Source organism: Leptodactylus fuscus, chromosome 2 (assembly GCF_031893055.1).
Source record: "Leptodactylus fuscus isolate aLepFus1 chromosome 2, aLepFus1.hap2, whole genome shotgun sequence".
NCBI classification, from domain to species: Eukaryota; Metazoa; Chordata; class Amphibia; order Anura; family Leptodactylidae; genus Leptodactylus; species Leptodactylus fuscus.
Window position 1 is genome coordinate 231,846,354 of NC_134266.1, and position 14,589 is coordinate 231,860,942.

General features: G+C 52.7%; 3 pseudogenes; all 3 read left to right on the forward strand.

Annotated features, from left to right (window-relative positions):
• The first annotated feature begins 591 nt into the window (after positions 1–591).
• Positions 592–1,521, forward strand: LOC142194118 (integrase/recombinase xerD homolog; annotated as a pseudogene).
• A 5,179-nt stretch (positions 1,522–6,700) lies between these two features.
• On the forward strand, positions 6,701–7,630 carry LOC142194119 (integrase/recombinase xerD homolog; annotated as a pseudogene).
• Positions 7,631–12,828: 5,198 nt separating this feature from the next.
• Positions 12,829–13,746, forward strand: LOC142194120 (integrase/recombinase xerD homolog; annotated as a pseudogene).
• The last annotated feature ends 843 nt before the right edge of the window (positions 13,747–14,589 follow it).

The following is a 14,589-nucleotide window of genomic DNA, read 5'->3' on the forward strand; positions in this document are numbered from 1 at the left end:
TATGCCCATGGGCAGAGTGTTTTCGCGGCGTTTGGCGGCGGCGACGGCCGGGGTAACCGTTCCGTCTCATTTTGTATGGTTGGGGAGTGAGTTGAGGGGTGATTTGCGGGTTTGGGAGTTGTTTTTGATGCAGTACAATGGGAGATCTCTGTGGATGGGAGATGTGGTGGAGGCGGCGGATTTTGAGTTGTTTACAGACGCAGCTGGCAGTGTGGGTTTTGGGGCGTATTTTGGGGGTAGTTGGTGCGTGGGTTCATGGCCGGATGTTTGGGTGTCTAGCGGTTTAGTTAAGAATTTGGCTTTATTGGAGCTTTTTCCAATTTTAGTTTCGGTTATAGTTTGGGGGGAGTTTTTTTGGAATAATAGGGTCCGTTTTCATTGCGATAACCTAGGGGTGGTGCAGGCGTTGAATAGGTTATCCGCATCCTCACCTCCTGTAGTTCGTGTGCTGCAGCGTTTGGTTTTAGAGTGTCTGCGTTTGAATGCGTGTGTGGTGGCGGTGCATGTCCCAGGTGTGCAGAATGACGTGGCAGATGCGCTTTCTCGCCTACAGTGGGAGCGATTCAGGACTCTGGTGCCGGAAGCGGAGGAATGCGGTTTGCCATGGCCGACGGAGTTGTGGGACGTGCCGGTAGGTCGGCAGAATCTTTGATTCGTGCCTCATTAGTGGAAAATACGTGGCTAGCTTATGGGAAAGCTTGGGATGAGTGGGAGCGGTGGTTGGCCTTGTTGGGGGCGGGTGCAGAAGATGTGGAGATGGCACTGGTTTTGTTTGTGGGCCATTGTAAAGAGGCCGGGTGGTCAGTGTGTAAGATGAATTCGGGTTTAGCGGGGCTAGCGTTCAGTTTTAAAAGTAGGGGGTTAAAAGACTTTACTAAGTCTTTTTTGGTACAAAGAGCGGTAAAAGGGTGGCGTCGTTTCTGGGCATTGGAGGATGATCGCAAACCAGTCTCTTTTTCGCTGCTAATGGAGTTGGGCTCGGTTCTGAGTGAATTTTGTACGGATGCTGGGGAGGGGTTACTCTTTCGAGCGGCGTTCTCTCTGGCGTTTTTTGGGGCGTTTCGGCTAGGGGAATTGGTGAGCTGGTCAAGGTCACGGCCTGGGGGTTTGTTCTGGGAGGACGTTGATGTCTATGAGGATAGGGTGGATGTGCGGCTTCGCCGGTCAAAAACTGATAAGGAGGCCAAGGGATGAAGGCTGTGTTTGTTTGAGGTGCCGAGGTGTTGCATGTGTCCGGTTTTGTGTACGCGCGCTTTTTTGTTGGACAGGGGTGGGGCGACTGGCCCCCTTCTGGTTCATAAGGATGGTACGTTTCTGTCCTGATTCCAGTTTTTGGGAGTTTTTCGGAAGTGTTTGCAACGGGTTGGTCGGGGAGGTGAACGTTTTTGCGGGCATTCTTTTAGAATCGGTGCGGCGACGGAGGCGGCCAGGTAGGGTTTGGGGGAGGAGGTGATTAAAAGAATTGGACGTTGGGAGTCGGTGCGTCTTCAGTCTTATATCCGCCCGGAGGGCTTGGTTTAGCATGCTTTGAGGTTGGGATTGCGGGGGTTTTATTGTTGTAAGGATGTTGTTTGTGATATGTTCTTTGGTTTTTCAGGTGCCGGTCCTTGTTTGGTCTGGGTCATGGGCCATTCTTTTGTCTTCTGGGGCGCAGAGCGGGCAGCTGTACGTCCGGACGGCAGGCAATTGGGTTTTGCGTGGGAGGTGGCCACGATACGGTGGCTGGGGCTTCGAGGTATGTTATGGGGCTGGGTTTTGGGTGAATTTCATCGTTTTGCCAGGTTGGATCGGCCGCCGGACGTCCTGTTGCTGCACGTGGGGGGAAATGATATTGGCCGGCGTCCTTTCCGTGACCTGATCAATGATATTAAATTTGATTTGTTGAGGCTGTGGGCACTGTTTCCAGGTATGGTGACAATTTGGTCGGATATGGTGCCGCGGAAGGTTTGGAAGGACGCCCGATCAGTTGATCGGCTGAATAAGGCCCGGATTAAAGTTAATCGGGCCGTGGGGCGTTTCATGGCCCGTAATGGGGCGTTGTCTGTGCGGCATTATGAGCTCGAGGCTGGTTCGGGTGCTTTTTGGAGGCGGAATGGGGTACATGTCATGGGGATTGACTTGTGGTGCCTCGATTTACAACAGGGTATTGAAACCGCGTTGAGGATGTGGCGGGACGCTCACCGATAAGGTGTCATCGGTGTTCGTCGTGGCGGTGGGGGTCCTTGAGGCTGGAGTAACAGGAAGATTGGTGGTGGGGAGGGCCCCAAGGTAGGGGCTGGACTCCCCGGGACATTTAGGATATTGGTTAATTGGTTTACTCTGGTTAGGAGAAAAGTTAATTCGGTTTAGAGGGAATAATTAAAAGGAGCACCGGAATTAAAATTAAACAGGTGCCCTTGAGCTGGTGTTAAAGCGGCTAGGGGTAATAGATGGTGCTCAGGGACTGGAATACGGGGGTTGTTGGAGCCTCAAGGACCACTATTGTGGGAAAATGGAGGATGTTTTGGGTTGGCACTTTAAAATGGTTATTTATGTTTGTTATGTATTAATAAAAGGCTGCTGTGGCCATTTAATCCATTCCTTGTGTGTTGAGTATTTATTCTAGGTAAAGGACAATAGAAATGCGACTTGGCGATACACTGGTCATGTAAACCGGTGTGCATGTGCATGGGGTATTTAGGAAAGATAGCTGATGGCTGAACAGTGGTTGTCTAGAAATCTAATATACTGATACGGAATTTAGATTAGAGTCCTACCTGGGACACTGAGCTGTGGAATATGTTGGTACTATACAAGCAAGAGAAGTAAATAATAAATAAATGTACGGTTAGTGTACTATTATACACTGTGTATATGCATTGTATGTAGCCCCTACTGCTTCCATTACTTTTCTACACCTGAAAATGTGTTGACTAGGTGTTAGTTGATGCACATGTAAGATAGATTTATGACAGGACTATACAGCACTTTTGCTGTCAGCATTATCACAAAGGCCAAGGACAGAAGAATGTTTTAAAACACAAAGACACAGAAAACATTCCATTGACTTAAAGAGAAATAAGTTATTTAAAGGCACAACAACATTCCAGAAATTCATAAACTCTAAGTATTAAAGAGGACCTTTCACCACCTCCAACAAGTCCGGCTCTTTACATCATTTAATAGTTGCTTCTACACTGATCCTGGTGCAGTTAGAATTTTTTCTCTAGCCCTGACCATTCTTGACCAATTAATGCTGTTAGTTTTGGTGCCTGATATACTATTTAGTCTCTGTACTGTCAGGAGGGCGGTGTCAGGCAGGAGCAGACAAAGGGTGTGATTCTGAGCTTTGACACTGGTTGCCTCTGATTGGAGCTCTGAATCACACCCCCTGCCTGACCCCGCCCTTCTGACACTACAGAGCTTAGCGCATTAGGCACAGCATTGCTGCTCAGGAATAGTGGAGGCTTGAAAATTCCAACTGTGCTGGAATCATTAAGGGTGCATTCACACTACGGAACGCCAGCGTGTATCACAGCCGTACACGCCGGTGTTACAGCAGTGCCTTGGCTCTGGTCTTGTGGTACTCTGGCCTTGCAGTATGTCAGACATTGATGCGATGCTGGCCCAGCTTAGGGCTGAGGCGGATAGAAATGGCTCACAGTGGCTGCAGTCCCAGCTCAATGGATTGCTTGGGGGTGCGGGAGAGGCGGCCCGCTGCCCCTCTCCCCCTACACGCCGGCCGCGGAGGACCAGGCTTCCGGCGCGCCTTAGCCCAGAACACACCCCCCGGGCCCGGCGCCGTTTAGGGAGCCCCTCTAGGGACGCTCCGGTCCGGGGGACCTCTCGGCACGCCGCCGTTAGGCCTTCCCGGGCTGGGAGGAATGCCGTTCATCGGCGGGGCCTGCAGCAGGGGAGGGGAGTCGCCCCTCCTCCATCTCCTACCTTGGTGTCCGGCGTGATGAGGGATGGCCTTCCGGCTGTGGCGGCTTCCCAGCCGGCTCTGCTGGGTCTCCCTGTCGGCAGCACGGCCTCTGACTGCGTGAGGGAGGCGGGGCCGGCGCGTACATCTCCGGCTGTGCCTGTGGGGGAATTTCCAAGTGGCGCCTGCAGCGCGGAGGCTGCGGGGCTGAATACTGCCGGGACCCTGGCCAGGGGGTCTGAAGTCCGTGCCTGTCCGGAGGGGGTGTCTGCAGGGGGGGCGGGAGCCCTTCCAGTTCGTTTGGAGATGATGTCCGGAGTGGGGGCAGGAGCCCTGTCTGTTCGTCTGGAGCAGGATTCATCGGACGCTGGGGTCACAGCGCCCAGGCTCCAAGGTGAGGCTTCTATTTCATTGCCGGGCCCCTTCCTAGCTAATGTGGGTGGGGGGGGAGTTAGTGAGACACAAGGGGAACTAGGTAGGGGTCTTTTAGCTTTTGTGGGGGCTTTGACAGACTTGGTTAGGGGGCAGGGGAGTTCTGGGGGGGTAGCGGTATCTCCTGCGGCGGCTTGGGGTGTGGGAGGGTCGTCGGTTTCGGCGGCGGCGGGGTCGTCAGGAGTGGCGTCTGGGGTGTCGGTGTCCGTCCAGGCGCAAGGGGAAGATAAGGATGCGCCGCGTCTTGATGACGCGGCAAAAGGTGAGGTGTATGTGTGCTTTGAGGGCCCGTTAGGGGCCCATTTAAAGCAGGAGGTCCGGGAGCGTATTTGGAAGAGGGAATACGTTGACATATTTTCTCTCCTTCCATTGGAGCGCTTTAATTTGGATAGGCCACGGAAGGAAGAGAAGAAAGAGAAGGAGGAAAAGAGGAGGTATAGGCTTATTCCCAGGACGTTTGCCAATTGGCTACAGGCATTTGCCATATTAGCTAGCGTAATCGGAGAAAAGGCGCCGGAGAATTGTTCGGCCCTTTTCTGTTATCTGGATGCTATAGGGGAGGCGCATAGGATTTATGGGGGCCAGGCTTGGCTCTGCTATGACGAACAATTTCGTCAGCGGAAGGCGGTACGGTCCAGCATTCGCTGGGACCACAAGGCCATGGGGTTGTGGTTGAGGAATATGGCCCAGGCACGGGTGGGTTCGTCCTTTCCAGGGGGGGCCGGGGGCTCTGAGTCATCGGGGCGCTCGGTCGCCGCCCAGAAGGGTCTCTGCTTCTTGTTGCAAATTCGGGGCAAAATGCAAGTTCAAGCATGAGTGCTCTGGATGCGGGGGAGCTCATGGTGCGAACCGGTGTTTCAAATCCAAGCAGAAGTCGGGGGATGGGGTTGGAAAAGGGGGTGACGCCGGTACGTCTGGAAAGGATGCTTCCCTTTCTAAGTAGATACCAAAATAAAGAAGCGGTGGAATTGTTAGTGGCGGGTTTTGGGGAGGGTTTTCGGATTCCGTTTGTGGATGTGGTAGCTGAGGGGGTGGTTAGGAATTTGCGTTCGGCGAGGGAGCATCCGGAAGTGGTATCTGACAAGCTGGAAAAAGAGGTTAGGTTGGGGCGTATTGCTGGTCCTTTTCTGGATCCTCCCTTGCCGAATTTGCACGTGTCGCCTTTAGGGGTGGTTCCCAAAAAGGAGCCGAATAAATTTCGGCTCATTCACCATTTATCCTTCCCCAAGGGTTTATCGGTGAACGATGGGGGCTTTGTTGGCTAAAACGGACATCAAGGCGGCCTTTCGGTTGCTTCCGGTGCACCCGGATAGCCAACATTTGCTGGGTTGTCATTGGGAAGGGATGTTTTATGTCGATTGTTGTTTGCCAATGGGGTGTTCTCTTTCGTGTGCCTATTTTGAAAAGTTTAGCTGTATTTTGGAATGGGTGGTGAGGGACGTATCCGGCTGTGCATCGGTTATCCATTATTTGGATGACTTTTTATGCATTGGCCCTGGGGGTTCTCCCGTTTGTTCTTTGTTATTGCGCACGATTGAGAGGGTGGCGTCGGATTTTGGGGTGCCTTTGGCGCCGAAAAAACGGAAGGTCCGACAACCAAACTGAGTTTTTTGGGCATTACCATTGATACGGTCCGTATGGAGTGTCGCCTTCCTGACGACAAGTTATCTGGTTTGCTGGTTTGAGGGCGGATGTTCAGAGAGCGTGTCAGCTAAAAAAGCTGCGGCTGCGTGAGCTGCAGTCTCTTTTATGCAAATTGAACTTCGCCTGTCGGATTATGCCCATGGGCAGAGTGTTTTCGCGGCGTTTGGCGGCGGCGACGGCCGGGGTAACCGTTCCGTCTCATTTTGTATGGTTGGGGAGTGAGTTGAGGGGTGATTTGCGGGTTTGGGAGTTGTTTTTGATGCAGTACAATGGGAGATCTCTGTGGATGGGAGATGTGGTGGAGGCGGCGGATTTTGAGTTGTTTACAGACGCAGCTGGCAGTGTGGGTTTTGGGGCGTATTTTGGGGGTAGTTGGTGCGTGGGTTCATGGCCGGATGTTTGGGTGTCTAGCGGTTTAGTTAAGAATTTGGCTTTATTGGAGCTTTTTCCAATTTTAGTTTCGGTTATAGTTTGGGGGGAGTTTTTTTGGAATAATAGGGTCCGTTTTCATTGCGATAACCTAGGGGTGGTGCAGGCGTTGAATAGGTTATCCGCATCCTCACCTCCTGTAGTTCGTGTGCTGCAGCGTTTGGTTTTAGAGTGTCTGCGTTTGAATGCGTGTGTGGTGGCGGTGCATGTCCCAGGTGTGCAGAATGACGTGGCAGATGCGCTTTCTCGCCTACAGTGGGAGCGATTCAGGACTCTGGTGCCGGAAGCGGAGGAATGCGGTTTGCCATGGCCGACGGAGTTGTGGGACGTGCCGGTAGGTCGGCAGAATCTTTGATTCGTGCCTCATTAGTGGAAAATACGTGGCTAGCTTATGGGAAAGCTTGGGATGAGTGGGAGCGGTGGTTGGCCTTGTTGGGGGCGGGTGCAGAAGATGTGGAGATGGCACTGGTTTTGTTTGTGGGCCATTGTAAAGAGGCCGGGTGGTCAGTGTGTAAGATGAATTCGGGTTTAGCGGGGCTAGCGTTCAGTTTTAAAAGTAGGGGGTTAAAAGACTTTACTAAGTCTTTTTTGGTACAAAGAGCGGTAAAAGGGTGGCGTCGTTTCTGGGCATTGGAGGATGATCGCAAACCAGTCTCTTTTTCGCTGCTAATGGAGTTGGGCTCGGTTCTGAGTGAATTTTGTACGGATGCTGGGGAGGGGTTACTCTTTCGAGCGGCGTTCTCTCTGGCGTTTTTTGGGGCGTTTCGGCTAGGGGAATTGGTGAGCTGGTCAAGGTCACGGCCTGGGGGTTTGTTCTGGGAGGACGTTGATGTCTATGAGGATAGGGTGGATGTGCGGCTTCGCCGGTCAAAAACTGATAAGGAGGCCAAGGGATGAAGGCTGTGTTTGTTTGAGGTGCCGAGGTGTTGCATGTGTCCGGTTTTGTGTACGCGCGCTTTTTTGTTGGACAGGGGTGGGGCGACTGGCCCCCTTCTGGTTCATAAGGATGGTACGTTTCTGTCCTGATTCCAGTTTTTGGGAGTTTTTCGGAAGTGTTTGCAACGGGTTGGTCGGGGAGGTGAACGTTTTTGCGGGCATTCTTTTAGAATCGGTGCGGCGACGGAGGCGGCCAGGTAGGGTTTGGGGGAGGAGGTGATTAAAAGAATTGGACGTTGGGAGTCGGTGCGTCTTCAGTCTTATATCCGCCCGGAGGGCTTGGTTTAGCATGCTTTGAGGTTGGGATTGCGGGGGTTTTATTGTTGTAAGGATGTTGTTTGTGATATGTTCTTTGGTTTTTCAGGTGCCGGTCCTTGTTTGGTCTGGGTCATGGGCCATTCTTTTGTCTTCTGGGGCGCAGAGCGGGCAGCTGTACGTCCGGACGGCAGGCAATTGGGTTTTGCGTGGGAGGTGGCCACGATACGGTGGCTGGGGCTTCGAGGTATGTTATGGGGCTGGGTTTTGGGTGAATTTCATCGTTTTGCCAGGTTGGATCGGCCGCCGGACGTCCTGTTGCTGCACGTGGGGGGAAATGATATTGGCCGGCGTCCTTTCCGTGACCTGATCAATGATATTAAATTTGATTTGTTGAGGCTGTGGGCACTGTTTCCAGGTATGGTGACAATTTGGTCGGATATGGTGCCGCGGAAGGTTTGGAAGGACGCCCGATCAGTTGATCGGCTGAATAAGGCCCGGATTAAAGTTAATCGGGCCGTGGGGCGTTTCATGGCCCGTAATGGGGCGTTGTCTGTGCGGCATTATGAGCTCGAGGCTGGTTCGGGTGCTTTTTGGAGGCGGAATGGGGTACATGTCATGGGGATTGACTTGTGGTGCCTCGATTTACAACAGGGTATTGAAACCGCGTTGAGGATGTGGCGGGACGCTCACCGATAAGGTGTCATCGGTGTTCGTCGTGGCGGTGGGGGTCCTTGAGGCTGGAGTAACAGGAAGATTGGTGGTGGGGAGGGCCCCAAGGTAGGGGCTGGACTCCCCGGGACATTTAGGATATTGGTTAATTGGTTTACTCTGGTTAGGAGAAAAGTTAATTCGGTTTAGAGGGAATAATTAAAAGGAGCACCGGAATTAAAATTAAACAGGTGCCCTTGAGCTGGTGTTAAAGCGGCTAGGGGTAATAGATGGTGCTCAGGGACTGGAATACGGGGGTTGTTGGAGCCTCAAGGACCACTATTGTGGGAAAATGGAGGATGTTTTGGGTTGGCACTTTAAAATGGTTATTTATGTTTGTTATGTATTAATAAAAGGCTGCTGTGGCCATTTAATCCATTCCTTGTGTGTTGAGTATTTATTCTAGGTAAAGGACAATAGAAATGCGACTTGGCGATACACTGGTCATGTAAACCGGTGTGCATGTGCATGGGGTATTTAGGAAAGATAGCTGATGGCTGAACAGTGGTTGTCTAGAAATCTAATATACTGATACGGAATTTAGATTAGAGTCCTACCTGGGACACTGAGCTGTGGAATATGTTGGTACTATACAAGCAAGAGAAGTAAATAATAAATAAATGTACGGTTAGTGTACTATTATACACTGTGTATATGCATTGTATGTAGCCCCTACTGCTTCCATTACTTTTCTACACCTGAAAATGTGTTGACTAGGTGTTAGTTGATGCACATGTAAGATAGATTTATGACAGGACTATACAGCACTTTTGCTGTCAGCATTATCACAAAGGCCAAGGACAGAAGAATGTTTTAAAACACAAAGACACAGAAAACATTCCATTGACTTAAAGAGAAATAAGTTATTTAAAGGCACAACAACATTCCAGAAATTCATAAACTCTAAGTATTAAAGAGGACCTTTCACCACCTCCAACAAGTCCGGCTCTTTACATCATTTAATAGTTGCTTCTACACTGATCCTGGTGCAGTTAGAATTTTTTCTCTAGCCCTGACCATTCTTGACCAATTAATGCTGTTAGTTTTGGTGCCTGATATACTATTTAGTCTCTGTACTGTCAGGAGGGCGGTGTCAGGCAGGAGCAGACAAAGGGTGTGATTCTGAGCTTTGACACTGGTTGCCTCTGATTGGAGCTCTGAATCACACACCCTGCCTGACCCCGCCCTTCTGACACTACAGAGCTTAGCACATCAGGCATTAGGCACAGCATTGCTGCTCAGGAATAGTGGAGGCTTGAAAATTCCAACTGTGCTGGAATCATTAAGGGTGCATTCACACTACGGAACGCCAGCGTGTATCACAGCCGTACACGCCGGTGTTACAGCAGTGCCTTGGCTCTGGCCTTGTGGTACTCTGGCCTTGCAGTATGTCAGACATTGATGCGATGCTGGCCCAGCTTAGGGCTGAGGCGGATAGAAATGGCTCACAGTGGCTGCAGTCCCAGCTCAATGGATTGCTTGGGGGTGCGGGAGAGGCGGCCCGCTGCCCCTCTCCCCCTACACGCCGGCCGCGGAGGACCAGGCTTCCGGCGCGCCTTAGCCCAGAACACACCCCCCGGGCCCGGCGCCGTTTAGGGAGCCCCTCTAGGGACGCTCCGGTCCGGGGGACCTCTCGGCACGCCGCCGTTAGGCCTTCCCGGGCTGGGAGGAATGCCGTTCATCGGCGGGGCCTGCAGCAGGGGAGGGGAGTCGCCCCTCCTCCATCTCCTACCTTGGTGTCCGGCGTGATGAGGGATGGCCTTCCGGCTGTGGCGGCTTCCCAGCCGGCTCTGCTGGGTCTCCCTGTCGGCAGCACGGCCTCTGACTGCGTGAGGGAGGCGGGGCCGGCGCGTACATCTCCGGCTGTGCCTGTGGGGGAATTTCCAAGTGGCGCCTGCAGCGCGGAGGCTGCGGGGCTGAATACTGCCGGGACCCTGGCCAGGGGGTCTGAAGTCCGTGCCTGTCCGGAGGGGGTGTCTGCAGGGGGGGCGGGAGCCCTTCCAGTTCGTTTGGAGATGATGTCCGGAGTGGGGGCAGGAGCCCTGTCTGTTCGTCTGGAGCAGGATTCATCGGACGCTGGGGTCACAGCGCCCAGGCTCCAAGGTGAGGCTTCTATTTCATTGCCGGGCCCCTTCCTAGCTAATGTGGGTGGGGGGGGAGTTAGTGAGACACAAGGGGAACTAGGTAGGGGTCTTTTAGCTTTTGTGGGGGCTTTGACAGACTTGGTTAGGGGGCAGGGGAGTTCTGGGGGGGTAGCGGTATCTCCTGCGGCGGCTTGGGGTGTGGGAGGGTCGTCGGTTTCGGCGGCGGCGGGGTCGTCAGGAGTGGCGTCTGGGGTGTCGGTGTCCGTCCAGGCGCAAGGGGAAGATAAGGATGCGCCGCGTCTTGATGACGCGGCAAAAGGTGAGGTGTATGTGTGCTTTGAGGGCCCGTTAGGGGCCCATTTAAAGCAGGAGGTCCGGGAGCGTATTTGGAAGAGGGAATACGTTGACATATTTTCTCTCCTTCCATTGGAGCGCTTTAATTTGGATAGGCCACGGAAGGAAGAGAAGAAAGAGAAGGAGGAAAAGAGGAGGTATAGGCTTATTCCCAGGACGTTTGCCAATTGGCTACAGGCATTTGCCATATTGGCTAGCGTAATCGGAGAAAAGGCGCCGGAGAATTGTTCGGCCCTTTTCTGTTATCTGGATGCTATAGGGGAGGCGCATAGGATTTATGGGGGCCAGGCTTGGCTCTGCTATGACGAACAATTTCGTCAGCGGAAGGCGGTACGGTCCAGCATTCGCTGGGACCACAAGGCCATGGGGTTGTGGTTGAGGAATATGGCCCAGGCACGGGTGGGTTCGTCCTTTCCAGGGGGGGCCGGGGGCTCTGAGTCATCGGGGCGCTCGGTCGCCGCCCAGAAGGGTCTCTGCTTCTTGTTGCAAATTCGGGGCAAAATGCAAGTTCAAGCATGAGTGCTCTGGATGCGGGGGAGCTCATGGTGCGAACCGGTGTTTCAAATCCAAGCAGAAGTCGGGGGATGGGGTTGGAAAAGGGGGTGACGCCGGTACGTCTGGAAAGGATGCTTCCCTTTCTAAGTAGATACCAAAATAAAGAAGCGGTGGAATTGTTAGTGGCGGGTTTTGGGGAGGGTTTTCGGATTCCGTTTGTGGATGTGGTAGCTGAGGGGGTGGTTAGGAATTTGCGTTCGGCGAGGGAGCATCCGGAAGTGGTATCTGACAAGCTGGAAAAAGAGGTTAGGTTGGGGCGTATTGCTGGTCCTTTTCTGGATCCTCCCTTGCCGAATTTGCACGTGTCGCCTTTAGGGGTGGTTCCCAAAAAGGAGCCGAATAAATTTCGGCTCATTCACCATTTATCCTTCCCCAAGGGTTTATCGGTGAACGATGGGGGCTTTGTTGGCTAAAACGGACATCAAGGCGGCCTTTCGGTTGCTTCCGGTGCACCCGGATAGCCAACATTTGCTGGGTTGTCATTGGGAAGGGATGTTTTATGTCGATTGTTGTTTGCCAATGGGGTGTTCTCTTTCGTGTGCCTATTTTGAAAAGTTTAGCTGTTTTTTGGAATGGGTGGTGAGGGACGTATCCGGCTGTGCATCGGTTATCCATTATTTGGATGACTTTTTATGCATTGGCCCTGGGGGTTCTCCCGTTTGTTCTTTGTTATTGCGCACGATTGAGAGGGTGGCGTCGGATTTTGGGGTGCCTTTGGCGCCGAAAAAACGGAAGGTCCGACAACCAAACTGAGTTTTTTGGGCATTACCATTGATACGGTCCGTATGGAGTGTCGCCTTCCTGACGACAAGTTATCTGGTTTGCTGGTTTGAGGGCGGATGTTCAGAGAGCGTGTCAGCTAAAAAAGCTGCGGCTGCGTGAGCTGCAGTCTCTTTTATGCAAATTGAACTTCGCCTGTCGGATTATGCCCATGGGCAGAGTGTTTTCGCGGCGTTTGGCGGCGGCGACGGCCGGGGTAACCGTTCCGTCTCATTTTGTATGGTTGGGGAGTGAGTTGAGGGGTGATTTGCGGGTTTGGGAGTTGTTTTTGATGCAGTACAATGGGAGATCTCTGTGGATGGGAGATGTGGTGGAGGCGGCGGATTTTGAGTTGTTTACAGATGCAGCTGGCAGTGTGGGTTTTGGGGCGTATTTTGGGGGTAGTTGGTGCGTGGGTTCATGGCCGGATGTTTGGGTGTCTAGCGGTTTAGTTAAGAATTTGGCTTTATTGGAGCTTTTTCCAATTTTAGTTTCGGTTATAGTTTGGGGGGAGTTTTTTTGGAATAATAGGGTCCGTTTTCATTGCGATAACCTAGGGGTGGTGCAGGCGTTGAATAGGTTATCCGCATCCTCACCTCCTGTAGTTCGTGTGCTGCAGCGTTTGGTTTTAGAGTGTCTGCGTTTGAATGCGTGTGTGGTGGCGGTGCATGTCCCAGGTGTGCAGAATGACGTGGCAGATGCGCTTTCTCGCCTACAGTGGGAGCGATTCAGGACTCTGGTGCCGGAAGCGGAGGAAAGCGGTTTGCCATGGCCGACGGAGTTGTGGGACGTGCCGGTAGGTCGGCAGAATCTTTGATTCGTGCCTCATTAGTGGAAAATACGTGGCTAGCTTATGGGAAAGCTTGGGATGAGTGGGAGCGGTGGTTGGCCTTGTTGGGGGCGGGTGCAGAAGATGTGGAGATGGCACTGGTTTTGTTTGTGGGCCATTGTAAAGAGGCCGGGTGGTCAGTGTGTAAGATGAATTCGGGTTTAGCGGGGCTAGCGTTCAGTTTTAAAAGTAGGGGGTTAAAAGACTTTACTAAGTCTTTTTTGGTGCAAAGAGCGGTAAAAGGGTGGCGTCGTTTCTGGGCATTGGAGGATGATCGCAAACCAGTCTCTTTTTCGCTGCTAATGGAGTTGGGCTCGGTTCTGAGTGAATTTTGTACGGATGCTGGGGAGGGGTTACTCTTTCGAGCGGCGTTCTCTCTGGCGTTTTTTGGGGCGTTTCGGCTAGGGGAATTGGTGAGCTGGTCAAGGTCACGGCCTGGGGGTTTGTTCTGGGAGGACGTTGATGTCTATGAGGATAGGGTGGATGTGCGGCTTCGCCGGTCAAAAACTGATAAGGAGGCCAAGGGATGAAGGCTGTGTTTGTTTGAGGTGCCGAGGTGTTGCATGTGTCCGGTTTTGTGTACGCGCGCTTTTTTGTTGGACAGGGGTGGGGCGACTGGCCCCCTTCTGGTTCATAAGGATGGTACGTTTCTGTCCTGATTCCAGTTTTTGGGAGTTTTTCGGAAGTGTTTGCAACGGGTTGGTCGGGGAGGTGAACGTTTTTGCGGGCATTCTTTTAGAATCGGTGCGGCGACGGAGGCGGCCAGGTAGGGTTTGGGGGAGGAGGTGATTAAAAGAATTGGACGTTGGGAGTCGGTGCGTCTTCAGTCTTATATCCGCCCGGAGGGCTTGGTTTAGCATGCTTTGAGGTTGGGATTGCGGGGGTTTTATTGTTGTAAGGATGTTGTTTGTGATATGTTCTTTGGTTTTTCAGGTGCCGGTCCTTGTTTGGTCTGGGTCATGGGCCATTCTTTTGTCTTCTGGGGCGCAGAGCGGGCAGCTGTACGTCCGGACGGCAGGCAATTGGGTTTTGCGTGGGAGGTGGCCACGATACGGTGGCTGGGGCTTCGAGGTATGTTATGGGGCTGGGTTTTGGGTGAATTTCATCGTTTTGCCAGGTTGGATCGGCCGCCGGACGTCCTGTTGCTGCACGTGGGGGGAAATGATATTGGCCGGCGTCCTTTCCGTGACCTGATCAATGATATTAAATTTGATTTGTTGAGGCTGTGGGCACTGTTTCCAGGTATGGTGACAATTTGGTCGGATATGGTGCCGCGGAAGGTTTGGAAGGACGCCCGATCAGTTGATCGGCTGAATAAGGCCCGGATTAAAGTTAATCGGGCCGTGGGGCGTTTCATGGCCCGTAATGGGGCGTTGTCTGTGCGGCATTATGAGCTCGAGGCTGGTTCGGGTGCTTTTTGGAGGCGGAATGGGGTACATGTCATGGGGATTGACTTGTGGTGCCTCGATTTACAACAGGGTATTGAAACCGCGTTGAGGATGTGGCGGGACGCTCACCGATAAGGTGTCATCGGTGTTCGTCGTGGCGGTGGGGGTCCTTGAGGCTGGAGTAACAGGAAGATTGGTGGTGGGGAGGGCCCCAAGGTAGGGGCTGGACTCCCCGGGACATTTAGGATATTGGTTAATTGGTTTACTCTGGTTAGGAGAAAAGTTAATTCGGTTTAGAGGGAATAATTAAAA